Source organism: Marmota monax, unplaced genomic scaffold (assembly GCF_021218885.2).
Source record: "Marmota monax isolate L192 unplaced genomic scaffold, Marmota_monax_Labrador192_F-V1.1 WCK01_AAM20220418_F8-fsc00028, whole genome shotgun sequence".
Classification (NCBI taxonomy): Eukaryota; Metazoa; Chordata; class Mammalia; order Rodentia; family Sciuridae; genus Marmota; species Marmota monax.
Genome location: NW_026694779.1, coordinates 17,987,635 through 17,999,904, shown reverse-complemented (window position 1 = coordinate 17,999,904; position 12,270 = coordinate 17,987,635). Strand labels below are relative to the sequence as shown.

Sequence of the window (12,270 nt, the reverse complement as noted above, 5' to 3'; positions counted from 1 at the left end):
AAATCCATATGCAACAAAATGAAACTGAATCCCTTTCTCTCGCCATGCACAAAAGTTAATTCAAAATGGATCAAGGAGCTTGATATCAAATCAGAGACACGCCGTCTGATAGAAGAAAAAGTTGGCTACGATCTACATACTGTGGGGTCGGGCTCCAAATTCCTCAATAGGACACCCATAGCACAAAAGTTAATAACTAGAATCAACAAATGGGACTTACTCAAACTACAAAGTTTTTTCTCAGCAAAAGAAACAATAAGAGAGGTAAATAGGGAGCCTACATCCTGGGAACAAATCTTTACTCCTCACACTTCAGATAGAGCCCTAATATCCAGAGTATACAAAGAACTCAAAAAATTAGACAATAAGAGAACAAACAACCCAATCAACAAATGGGCCAAGGACCTGAACAGACACTTCACAGAGGAGGACATACAATCAATCAACAAGTACATGAAAAAATGCTCACCATCTCTAGCAGTCAGAGAAATGCAAATCAAAACCACCCTAAGATACCATCTCACTCCAGTAAGATTGGCAGCCATTATGAAGTCAAACAACAACAAGTGCTGGCGAGGATGTGGGGAAAAGGGGACACTTGTACATTGCTGGTGGGACTGCAAATTGGTGCAGCCAATTTGGAAAGCAGTATGGAGATTTCTTGGAAAGCTGGGAATGGAGCCACCATTTGACCCAGCTATTCCCCTTCTCGGTCTATTCCCTAAAGACCTAAAAAGAGCATGCTACAGGGACACTGCTACATCGATGTTCATAGCAGCACAATTCACCATAGCAAGACTGTGGAACCAAACTAGATGCCCTTCAATAGATGAATGGATAAAAAAATGTGGCATTTATACACAATGGAGTATTACTCTGCATTAAAAAATGACAAAATCATAGAATTTACAGGGAAATGGATGGCATTAGAGCAGATTATGCTAAGTGAAGCTAGCCAATCCCTAAAAAACAAATGCCAAATGTCTTCTTTGATATAAGGAGAGTAACTAAGAACAGAGTAGGGTCGAAGAGCATGAGAAGAAGATTAACATTAAACAGGGATGAGAGGTGGGAGGGAAAGGGAGAGAGAAGGGAAATTGCATGGAAATGGAAGGAGACCCTCAGAGTTATACAAAAGTACATACAAGAGGAAGTGAGGGGAAAGGGAAAAATAATACAAGGGGGACAAATGAATGTCAGTAGAGGGGGCAGAGAGAGAAGAGGGGAGGGGAGGGGAGGGGAGGGGAGGGGGGATAGTAGAGGATAGGAAAGGCAGCAGAATACAACAGACACTAGTATGGCAATATGTAAATCAATGGATGTGTAACTGATGTGATTCTGCAATCTGTATATGGGGTAAAAATGGGAGCTCTTAACCCACTTGAATCAAAGTGTGAAATATGATATATCAAGAACTATGTAATGTTTTGAACAGCCAACAATAAAAATTAAAAAAAAAATGTAAAAAAAAAATAGTGACTGTAAGGCCCCACTGGAACCACAGCACACCTTCCCCGCTGTTCTCAGATCTGTAAGTCACTGCAGAAGATGAGGTTATTTTGCCTGTATTAAGGAAGGCTTCTATTGCACATGCATTTCTTTGGTTGAACATGCACTTTTGTTCAATAGTTTCACTATGAACACCCGGTGTGTGGTCAGCTGAGTGTGGACTTCCCTCGATCCTGAGGGCCCTCCTCCTTGCAGTCAAGTCCTTCAGAACTGAGGATGATGTGGTAGTGCTGGGTCTTTACTCAACATCCCTGTTCTATAGCATGTGAGACCAGAAGACAGGGAGAGGGAAAAGGAGGGAGGAGAGGGGGGAGAGGGAGAGGGAAGAAGTAATGAAGAGGAAAATGAAGGAAGGGTGGAATAAAAGAGAAGGGAATGGTTGTCACAAGTTGGATATGAGCCCTGTACTTGATAAACCTCCTGGCTGATCATCGAGGAGAAAACATCTGCCCTTACCCAAACTCCTTTTCAACTTTGGAAACAACAGCGGGGTTGGGGGTAGACACAACTATATGATATAAATTTAACTGACCACCCCCCACCTACACAGACCAGGCACACCAGTGGGACCTTTCACTTGAAGAGGGGAGAATCTGGGTGTCCAGGCACGGAGGGGTCAGATCCAGCTGCATGAGACCCACCTTGGGCTCACCTCCGTCCACCTGCCTCACTCTCCAGAGTTGCTGGGTCCTTCCTTGGGGTTAGCTCCTACCTCTTTGGCTCTGCCCCACATTTTTCTCATTGGGAAATCAAGTAATCCTAAAACACATTTAACATCTCAACACTGAATGCTTCTCATCTAACTCATTTACAAGCAAATAACAAGGCCTTTCTTTTCTACCACCAACTTACCCCTGCCACCTTCCTCAGCCCTCGGAGCCCTCACCTCTACACAATCCTTTTTCCAAACTTGCTTTTACTTTCTTTGTCAAACTCCTACAAAATCCTTCCCAAATTCCCCAGAGTTCCTAGATTCCTGTGCCTTCCGTTCACATGGATAGATTCCTTTACTGTTAAAAAAACAAAAATACAGACAGGTAGTTTCAACATAGGACAAGTATTCAGAGACTCCTTGTTAAGCTTTTAAAAACTCATTTGCACATCCGAAAGCTTAACATCATCACATAATTAAAACAACTAGAAGAGAGTAAGAAAAGAAAAAAAAAACAACCCAGAGTTCATGCTTTCGAGCACTCTAGAACGCGCCTGATGCCTACAGGTTCGCAGCTTGCAAGAGGTAACACCGCCATGCCCTAACAGAAGGAGCTCGCGGAGTCCCTTAGGCAGGATGCATGAGGTGCGGCAGGCTGCGTGACCAGGCTTTGGGAACTAAGAGATAAAAGGAGAAGACCCTAGCATCATGGGGCAAGACAACAGCTCTCTGAAGAGAGGCACTGGCTGCTCTTTGAACATGGGTCCCAACTGGGGCCTTCCTGGCAGATGCCCCCGGCGTTAGCCAGGCTTCCACACCTCGCCAAGGGCTTCTTCCAGCCTGAGTCTGTAGGCCGCGTAGCGCCTCTTAGGTTCTGCAGCTGCTCATCTTCCTCCTGGTCCAAGATGCGCAAGAAATTCTGCAGTTCTGGAAGGCGGAAAGCTTCCCACTCTCCAATTTCATGTTCCCGAAGAACGAAACTGAGTGTGTGGGTTCTGGGCCCTGCTACCAAACGCAGGTGGAGTGGATGTTCCCGGTCAGAGGGCTTGCAGGCATAGACTTGGTCTTCCCTATGACAACGCTTATAAAGTGTCACAAGACACTGTGAGCAGGGCCTCGATGACTTGGCCCACAGTGTTGGTGCTGCCGAGGTGAAGTGTGTTCCCGCAGCCAACGCTGCTGGGGTGACTGTCCCGGCGCTGGGAGGAGTGTGTGCAGGGCTGCAGAGTTCCATCTGCACTTTAATGAAACCAGTGTAAATCCCATTTAAGTTCAAGGTCATCTTCAACTTGTCTGTGACAGCTACATTATATTCATGAACTTTCTCTTTGATACCTCTTTGCTGAGGTAATGGTGAATTTCCTTCTCTTTCTCCACATCTTGCTGCCCGGCACGGGGCTTGCCCTGGGGGCTCTCCTGAAGAAGGAGGTCCTGGCGGTGAAGAAGAAGTCCTCGGCGTCCTCCTCCAGGCTGCTGTAGCCGCTGCTCATGCTGCTGGTCCCGTCGAGCACGGGCGGCCTCCCCGGGGCGCAGGCGGCCAGGCAGGGGGTGGCCCCGAGCCGCCGGCGGGCCCTAGTGCTGCACGCCTGGGCCCCTCCCGCCTGCCAGGAGTTTCTTGGGTCACCTGACTCAGGAGTTATCACACACACTCTCTAGCAGGAGGGCCAGGCTTCCGTAGAAAGACTTGAACCTGAGCTACTTCCCAATGAGCAAGAGAGTAATGCATCTGGTAATGGCTTCATAAAGTATGTTAATTAAGGAACCACAGAAACCATCTAAGCTAGAAGGTTTCCTTACCAACATCAAGTGCTGATTCTATTCACATAGGAACTGACTCAGGATCATGCAGCTAGTAAGCACTGCTGAAGGAAATGCTGAAGGCACACCTGCCAGAGAGAATCTCCAACCCTGACCCACACCAGAAATAATGTCTGTCACAAAAACGTGACATTCCTGTGCCATCCATGCCCTTTCCCTCTAGCAGAAGCAAAAACAATGAAATAATGTTACCACAATTTAAAATTCTTAAATTATACAATTGTGTGATGATAGATGTGATTGTTAAAACCTAAAACGACTTTTTAAAACTCTAAAATTCTGTTGAGGTGTTAAGAATAAAGTGTTCCCAGGTTGGTTTCCAAGAATCATTCTTTCATTAGTGGGTATGTATGAAACCACACCATTACTGTATGTGTATACACAAGGAAAAGACACATATTTGTAATTTTGCATTCTGCCTCACAAACTTAAGCAAAAGGCAAAATGTGTATTTACACAAGCAAGCACCATGTTTTTTGTCTGATTTATATTATTCCATGAATTTTATTTTAAAATAAGCCCCCTCTTCACTGATGCTGCAGATAAGTACTGAGGAACAACATCTGCAAGTGACTGTGGGCTCCTTAGTGACTCCTAATGACAGAGGCACCACGGCTGCCACTCACCCTACCTGGCAGCTGGAGGGGCTCCCTGCTCCTCCCACATTCAGAACACATCCCCTGGGGTTGAAGAGCTGCCTGGCCTGGGCACGTGGGGTCAGTCTTGCTGCACTGATCTCACAGAGAGCCGATGCTCCAGTCCTCTCTTGTTCTAGAGAGCATTGTGTTGAGGAGCTGATTTCCGTGATGCAAAGTGTGAGTATCATCTAATAAGATTTTGAGACTTAGCAAGATCAGCTTAGTGATTATTTTCCATTTTCTAATTTACCTCTCAATTTCACTCAGATACATTTGAAAGTAATAGTTAAAATAAATATAGCAAGCAATGTGTTTTCGCTTTGCTCACTTGAGCTGCCAGAGTGCTTCACTGGACTGTGGCTTTTTTCTTCCTCTGTAGTTTATGATTATTTTGGGAGGTTATTTTTTGTTCTAATTAGTTACACATGACAATAGAATGCACTTTGACACACCCTACATAAATAGAGTATAACGTCTCATTCTTCTGGTTGTACGTGATGTAGAATCACAATGGTCGTATAATCATATATGCACATAGGGTAATGGTGTCTGATTCATTCTGCTGTCCACCCCTTTCCCCTCTGTCTAATCCAAAGTACCTCCATTCTTCGCTAGCCCCCCACTTATTGTGAATTAGCAGACACATACCAGAGAAAACATTCAGCCTTTGGGTCCACTGTAACTATCCAACTCCTCATCAAAATATCAAACCATTCATTCATTTACTTATATCAGTATGGGCTTGAGGTTCCTGTTTTATTCAGGAGGCTATAATCTGTCTCTCTGTGTTTGGTGCTGGATATTGTCATTATATACTTTGATATTTAATTGTCCCCGGTTTGACCAGTGGGAGCCCCTTTGAATTAATATGTCCCTATCATTCTTTGGGCACTTTCTTTCTGACACAACAAAAGAGTCTCAGCTCTTCTACTTTTCTTACCCCATTTCCAGAACCAGCTCTTCTTCTAAGAAGCCCTGATTCTTGTTAGTGGAGAATGATATGTAGAAGCCAAGATTTGGAGCTAGGTGAGCTCATTGATGTGGGTGTTGGTTTTTCACAAACCTTCTCAGCGAAAAGAGCTCAGGAACTCTATTGCACACGTACATACTCATGTATGTATGTGTATTAATATGTCTGCATATGCATATAACACCTTTCAGTGAACAGAGCTGGGGGACTCGCAGGCAACTATATACACGTGCGTGTGCTTCAATATGTCTGTATGTGCATAAAATACCTCAGCAGCAGACAGAGCTAAGGAACTCTATGTATACATATATATACATGTATGCATATGTGCTTTAATATGTCATATAATCTATCCACACAGATATCTAAACAACTACATCTAGATACAGAGGTACAGTATTTGCAATATAAATTAATTTCTATATCTCTCTGTGTACTGAAATCCATGAATCATACTATTGCATCCAGCATCTGTCCAACACTGAGGACTCACTCTTCACATTCCCTGTCTATATTTGTGCTGCCCTTTCAGACACTGAGAAGCTAGGTTCCCACAAAACTTAACACACATAATCATTGGCCTATCCCCTTGGTGTAGTTGATTTCTCGTACCCATCCTGTTGCTCCCATGTGTCAGGGGCTCCCCAGCCCACCAGCACTAGCACTATCCTTGCTGGGCCACGGGTTCCTGGACACTTCCTCACCCACCACGGCTCTCACTCCCTGGGGTCGACCCCTCTTCTGTAGGGGCTGTGAAGTGGGCTGACTCCCACCAGGTTGCCCTCCTCACACCTCCCGGGCTTCAAGCCCTCCTGCCTTTGCACACCCATGCACAGTCCTGCTCTGTCCCCCTGGGCTCCACACCAGGCCCCACCTCCATGCAGTAGCTACCTTGCTGAGCCCCACCTGATTGCTTATTCAAGTTGTTGAATGGAAGGGAAAGGAAAAGGATCAGAAGGAAAAAGGAAGAACTATCAGACTCTTTCTGAAGACTTAAAATAGTAATCAGAATACAGCAAGGAAATCTCCATTGTACTTTTGTTAACAGCCACATGATGCTTGCCCCCAGTGAGAACTCACATACCTAGAAAGCGCTCGGAACCCCAGCCCACCCCTGAGCTACCTGCCTCAGACACAGAAGCGAGACCCTGTACACATGCCCTTGTTTCCCTGTGAGCATAGCCATAGCAGGATTGCACTAACGGCTCTGCCACGTCTTTCTGTGTCCATTGAATACATGTCAGAGGTCTTCAGATGGCAGCACGGCACTTTGATTTTAGTACTTGCAGGGCATTCTTGTTGGAATTATGGATGGACATTTAAGTGACTCCCAACCTTTCCTTCCTACAAAGAATGTTGCAGTGCACATCCTTATAGGAATCTCTTTGGGTATGTCTCTTCACATTGTCAATTACAAGAAATTATTTAGTTCCTAAATCAAGTAATTAAGTAGATTGAAAAAATAAAATATAGTCTATTTTTTAAAGATTTTTTTTGGTTGTTGATAGACCTTTATTTTATTTATTTATATGTGGTGCTGAGAATCAAATCCAGTGCCTCACACAGGCAAGTGTGCTACCACTGAGCCACAACCTCAGCCCCAGTATAGTCTATTTTAAAAAGCATTATATCTTGGGCTGGGGTTGCAGCTCAGTAGTAGAGCACTTGTCTAGTATGTGTGAGGCACTGGGTTCAATCCTGAGCACCACATAAAAAATAAATAAATAAATTTAAAGAAAGGTATTGTGTTCATCTTCAACTTAAAAAAATTAAAAAGCATTATATCTTAACTGCAAGTTTGTTTTGTCATTAAAATTGTAAGGTTAGGGCTGTGGTTGTGGCCTAGTGGTAGAGCACTTGCCTAGTATGTGGAGGCACTGGTTCAATCCTCAGCAGCACGTGAAAATGAATAAATTAAAATGAAGGTATTGTGTCCAGCTACAACTAAAAACAAAAAAAATTAAGGTTAAAAGAACATAATCAGATCATAAACTCCTCTCTACAGCAGATAAGGGAACGCAGGGGAAAGACCAGTTCATCAACAAAGCTGCCACTTGCACCCACGGGTCCAGCTGGGGACAGGATGGGGTGGGGGCCACAGTGCAAGCCCAGCCTGCAGGAGGCCATCTGCCTCTTACCCGCATTCACAGCTCACCTGGGATCTACTTGCATTTGCAGAGGCTCTTAAATCCCACCCTCAGCTGTTCACTCCTAGACATCCAGGGTCTGGGTTGAAATCCAGTCAGACCTCCTGCTCTTGTTCTCCTTGTCTTCCAGTGAGAAATCAATGACTTGGTTTTCAACACTCAATTATCTTTATCATCCACAAATATATCACATTTAATGAAAGACCAGATCAATAAGGAAGAGAAAGATCAATAAAGACAAAACTAAAAATAAGACCTTAAAAATGAAGTCACCAGGGGAAGAGAAAGAAAATAAAACAAAGTAAAAGTGGTTGTAAAGGGCACATTACCTTCTAAGAATTGAGAGAAAAGGTCATAGAGTCCCAGAGCAACAGATGAATTGGGACTTCAGGCACCAAACAAATTCCCGAGATGAGGTTTAGAATTTAAAAATTGTGGATATAACAAGAGAAAAGGGAAAAATAAAATCACTGGCATCAACTTATTTCCCACTCAATCTTCTTAAATCTTAGACAAAATAGTTATTTTGGGATTGCATTGACCATGATTTTAAATTATTATTCATCATATGCTTGTCTCAACTAAAAAGAGTGAAATATAATGTAGGAATACAACACTAGGCATATCTTGGCAGGAAAAACCCATGACCACAGAAATATTTAGCAAGTAAACTAAACTAGCATGGTATTCAACTTATGAAAAAAGAGATGTTTCTGAAAATCTAGTAAACATAAGAAGAGGACCCTGCTTGTATCACACCATGTCAATCTGGAGAAATATGCCAGGAAGTCTCTCAACTGCAGTGTACCGAGTTGCTGATGCAACATAGGGTGGCAATGGTTTCCTCCACCCTCAGTCCCTGCTAAGCCATCCTTGAACTAACCCAGGTTCGGGGTACAGCTGTCCCTACAGGGCTCAGTCACAGAGAGAGTACAGCAATGTGCTTCCAGGCAGATGGCTGTGAAGGGAAACAGCAGAAGGTAGAGTAGAGGAAGGGAGAGGGTGAAGCTGTCCCTTTTTCGATCTGTTCTAACATGTGTGCATTGTATCATGCTGCTTAAAAGTGCAGAAAACAGAGCCACTTTAAAATATTATCACAGTGACGACTGCTTCTAGCTTCACTTGTTGAGTTTACTCGCTGGCGCTACTATGGTCTTGCATGAGGCAGGAGGATAGGGCCATCTGTAGCTGGGCCTCACTAAGCCGCCATCCCCAAAGCATTGTAGACCCTTTGAAAATAGACATCCTGGGTCTTAGCCAAGCCCAGGGAGCTTGGCGGAGACCCCAGGGTCTGAGAGAGCATCCAGGCTACCAACACCTCCTGAGATACATTGTGCCTCCAGCCAGTACCTCTGCAGATCACCAACCTTCCTCCTATGCCCAGGAGCTGGAGTCTGTGTCTCACCATCTCAAGTCCAGACAACCAGACTGGATTTTCACCACATTCCAGGTGGACTGAAAGACCATACAGAATTTTCTCACAGACCATCTTACAGAATGCCTCAAGAAGTCCATCACATCACCTCTTCTGCCACTTTACTTCCTTTCTGCTGACCTTTAGGTGAAACACAGGCGAAATACAAGGGAAGATAGAAGCCTGGCTCCTTGCATTACCCCTGGTGGCTTGCTGTCCTTCTCACCAGCAATCTATCTATAATTTAACTTCCCTGGGCACCCACAATGTGTGTCTTACTATGCCTGAGCCTGGAATCTGTCTCCCCCAAAGAGACTGAGGCCCCAGAATGCTAAGTGGCCTACCCAGGGTGACCCATTAACAGTGCTGGAAATGGAGACCGCTGGACCCAATCTTCCTGGCATGGCTGGACTTCTGTGGCCCAGAGCTACCCCGATGAAGATGTCTGAACATTCAGATGTTCACTCTCAGTTTCCCCAAATGCCAGAGCAAAGCCTGGGTCCTCACCTCTCTGAGGTCCTCTAGCTGCACCGAGCTGACTGGTCACTACTGGACACCTCCCATTATAGTTCTTATTACCTGCACTGTGTCTGCTTGTGGTTGCCAACTTCAGTATTCTTCGAGAACCTGGACCAAAGGGATATTTTTCAACGTCTTTGATTCTTTGATCTTGCACAGAGCCTGGTATAAAAGGCTCCACCAATAACTGATGAGTGAAGAAAGAAAAGGAGGACGTTAGAACTGGAAAGTCCCACACCATCTTCAGATATGCATGGAAGAGAAAATAATATGCTTTGCTCGCCGGAAAGTTTCCAACCATACCCTACCTAAACATGATCCTAATAGAATGTGTCACATGTACATGATCCTGGGAATGAAATTGGGCAAAATGTTGGAGAAAAGTAATGTTTAAGGGCATCACAACTTTTTAAAAGTGTGTCATGCCCTCCATGAGAAGCAAACCGATTCCCCAACTTACTAGGGAGATAGACTCCCCTTCATTAGGATCAAAAGCACTTAACAGCATTGATGAATTATTTTTATACTTATATAGGAAAAGGATCAGGTAAACATGACAAACTTGTGAAAACAAAAGCCAAACAGAAAGATCAACCGTTTGAGATCAAAGGCAACTTCTCTAAGTTTCCAAACCTCTAACAGAAATTCTTAAAAGTGGATGGTAGTGGTTACACAATTTAGCAGAAATGAACATAATTAGGCTGTAAAATGATTAATTTCAGTATTTCGAACAAGATTCAAAAAGATTACATAAATACATATATCCAGTTTTCACAGAATTCCTCAGTTTTCTCTGTATGTTTGTATGAAATAGTACAACCTTTATAAGCTAAGTCAAATGAACACACTAAAAGGTAAGCATTGCAAGGATGTGATATTTAAAATTCAGTATTCTTTGCTTTTCTACTGATTAAGCATGAAATAGAAACTAACATTCTCAGAAAAGACAGAACTGTCAATTTCAGAAGTTTTAGACAGTGGTCCAGGAGCTAAAAAACAATAAGGAATTTAAAAGTAAGCACTTATAAGCTTATTTTGCACCTAATAAACCAGTAACAGGTCCAGAAGGACTATTTTAGTCTTGCGTATAGTTAATCAGGTTATTTGGACTTTTCCCCTTAGAAGTACCAACTGCAAAATAGACATACTCTTCACTGAGACACCAATTCCCCAGCCAGTTACACAAACTGGATGAGTCTAGAACATGTGAAAGATGGGAAGTGCTTGATCAAAAGAGAGCTCCATAACCTTTGTATCAGAAGTACCCTTCAGACTATAAGGCATTGGTGACGTGCAACCACGTTACAGCACACACCGCGGGATTGTGAGTGGCCTTCTGCAGGTGCTGGTTGTGTTCACTAAGATAGACTTGGTTCTTAGGGTAATGTAAACCTAATTAGGACCCTGTCAGTTATTGCTCTATTTGGGGCAGACACTCCATTGCAAATGATTGTATTAGGAGCCCACTTAATGAGATTCCAAACATCTTCCTTGTCAACCTTTGAACTAGAGATGTTGTAATAAGCTTTGCTATTCTAACTCTTGAAGGATCTACAAGGAAGATAGTGATTTTCATTGGTAGTCGCATATTCCATTCAATGGATTCAGTAAAATCAGTCTTGAACTTAACACCACATTTCTACAACCATCCTTTTTCATGGCCTAAAAATAAATTTTTCAAAATATTATAAGTGAAGTGAGGTTTAATGATAATTTCTAGTTCATTCTTGCATGGGGTTCTTTGTTCAATGCCTGCTTCTGAGCACTCACGCGAGACTCAGGCCTTGTGTGGAACACAGTGGAGCAGGTATCAAGGCACATCCTACCTCTGCTCTTAGGGAAATGCAGACAAACAATATTTACGCACATGTGCATTTCGTGATGCAGGTGGTGAAGCGCAGGTGCCGAGTTTCGCAGCCGGTGGGCCTGAGTTGAAGCCACCTGCAGGTCAGCAGGTGCTGGCTCTGGCCTCCTCCTTCAGCAAAAGGGAACTGTGACATCCTCCACCAGGATGCTGAGGGTTAACGGGGGTCCCGTCTGGGAAAGGTGTGATGAAAAGTGTTCAGACCAGTTCCGTTTCATCCTGCACCTGCACCCCTTCTCTCTTATTTTCTGTCCCTATAACACTGAGGGACCAAAAAATTGGCAGTGAAACTCTTTTTCCCTCTGTTAAATTTAAGAAGTTATTTGTTCCAAAATTACTTGAAAGCAAAAGCTAAGATAATTTTCTTAGTTAATGAAAAAGTCATCTATATTGAAAGTAAGTGTATATTGAATTTTGTTATAAAATTTCTAGTCTAGTCTCAGTGTTCATGCAATTTCCTTATAAGAAGAAGGATTTTTAAAAATAAGAATACTGTTTTCATTGCCTTAGGGACAACCAGATTTTTAAATTCAAAATAACAACACACGAAGGAAAAAAAATAAATGAAGTATACACACTTAGAAAACCAAGGTTATGGAATTAAAATTATTTAGGTCTATGAAATCAATATAAATTTGAACAAAGCTAATGTAGTTAAGTCCATCATCTACAGTTTATAAGACTAACAAAATTTTTTACTTACTAGGATTGTGGGGTGAAACAAAATATTAATCTGCAT

The 12,270-nt window shown here is 43.1% G+C and overlaps 1 pseudogene; it reads right to left on the bottom strand.

The window, feature by feature from the left end:
• Window positions 1–2,961: 2,961 nt before the first annotated feature.
• Window positions 2,962–3,651, bottom strand: LOC124079732 (ras association domain-containing protein 3-like; annotated as a pseudogene).
• Window positions 3,652–12,270: the final 8,619 nt, after the last annotated feature.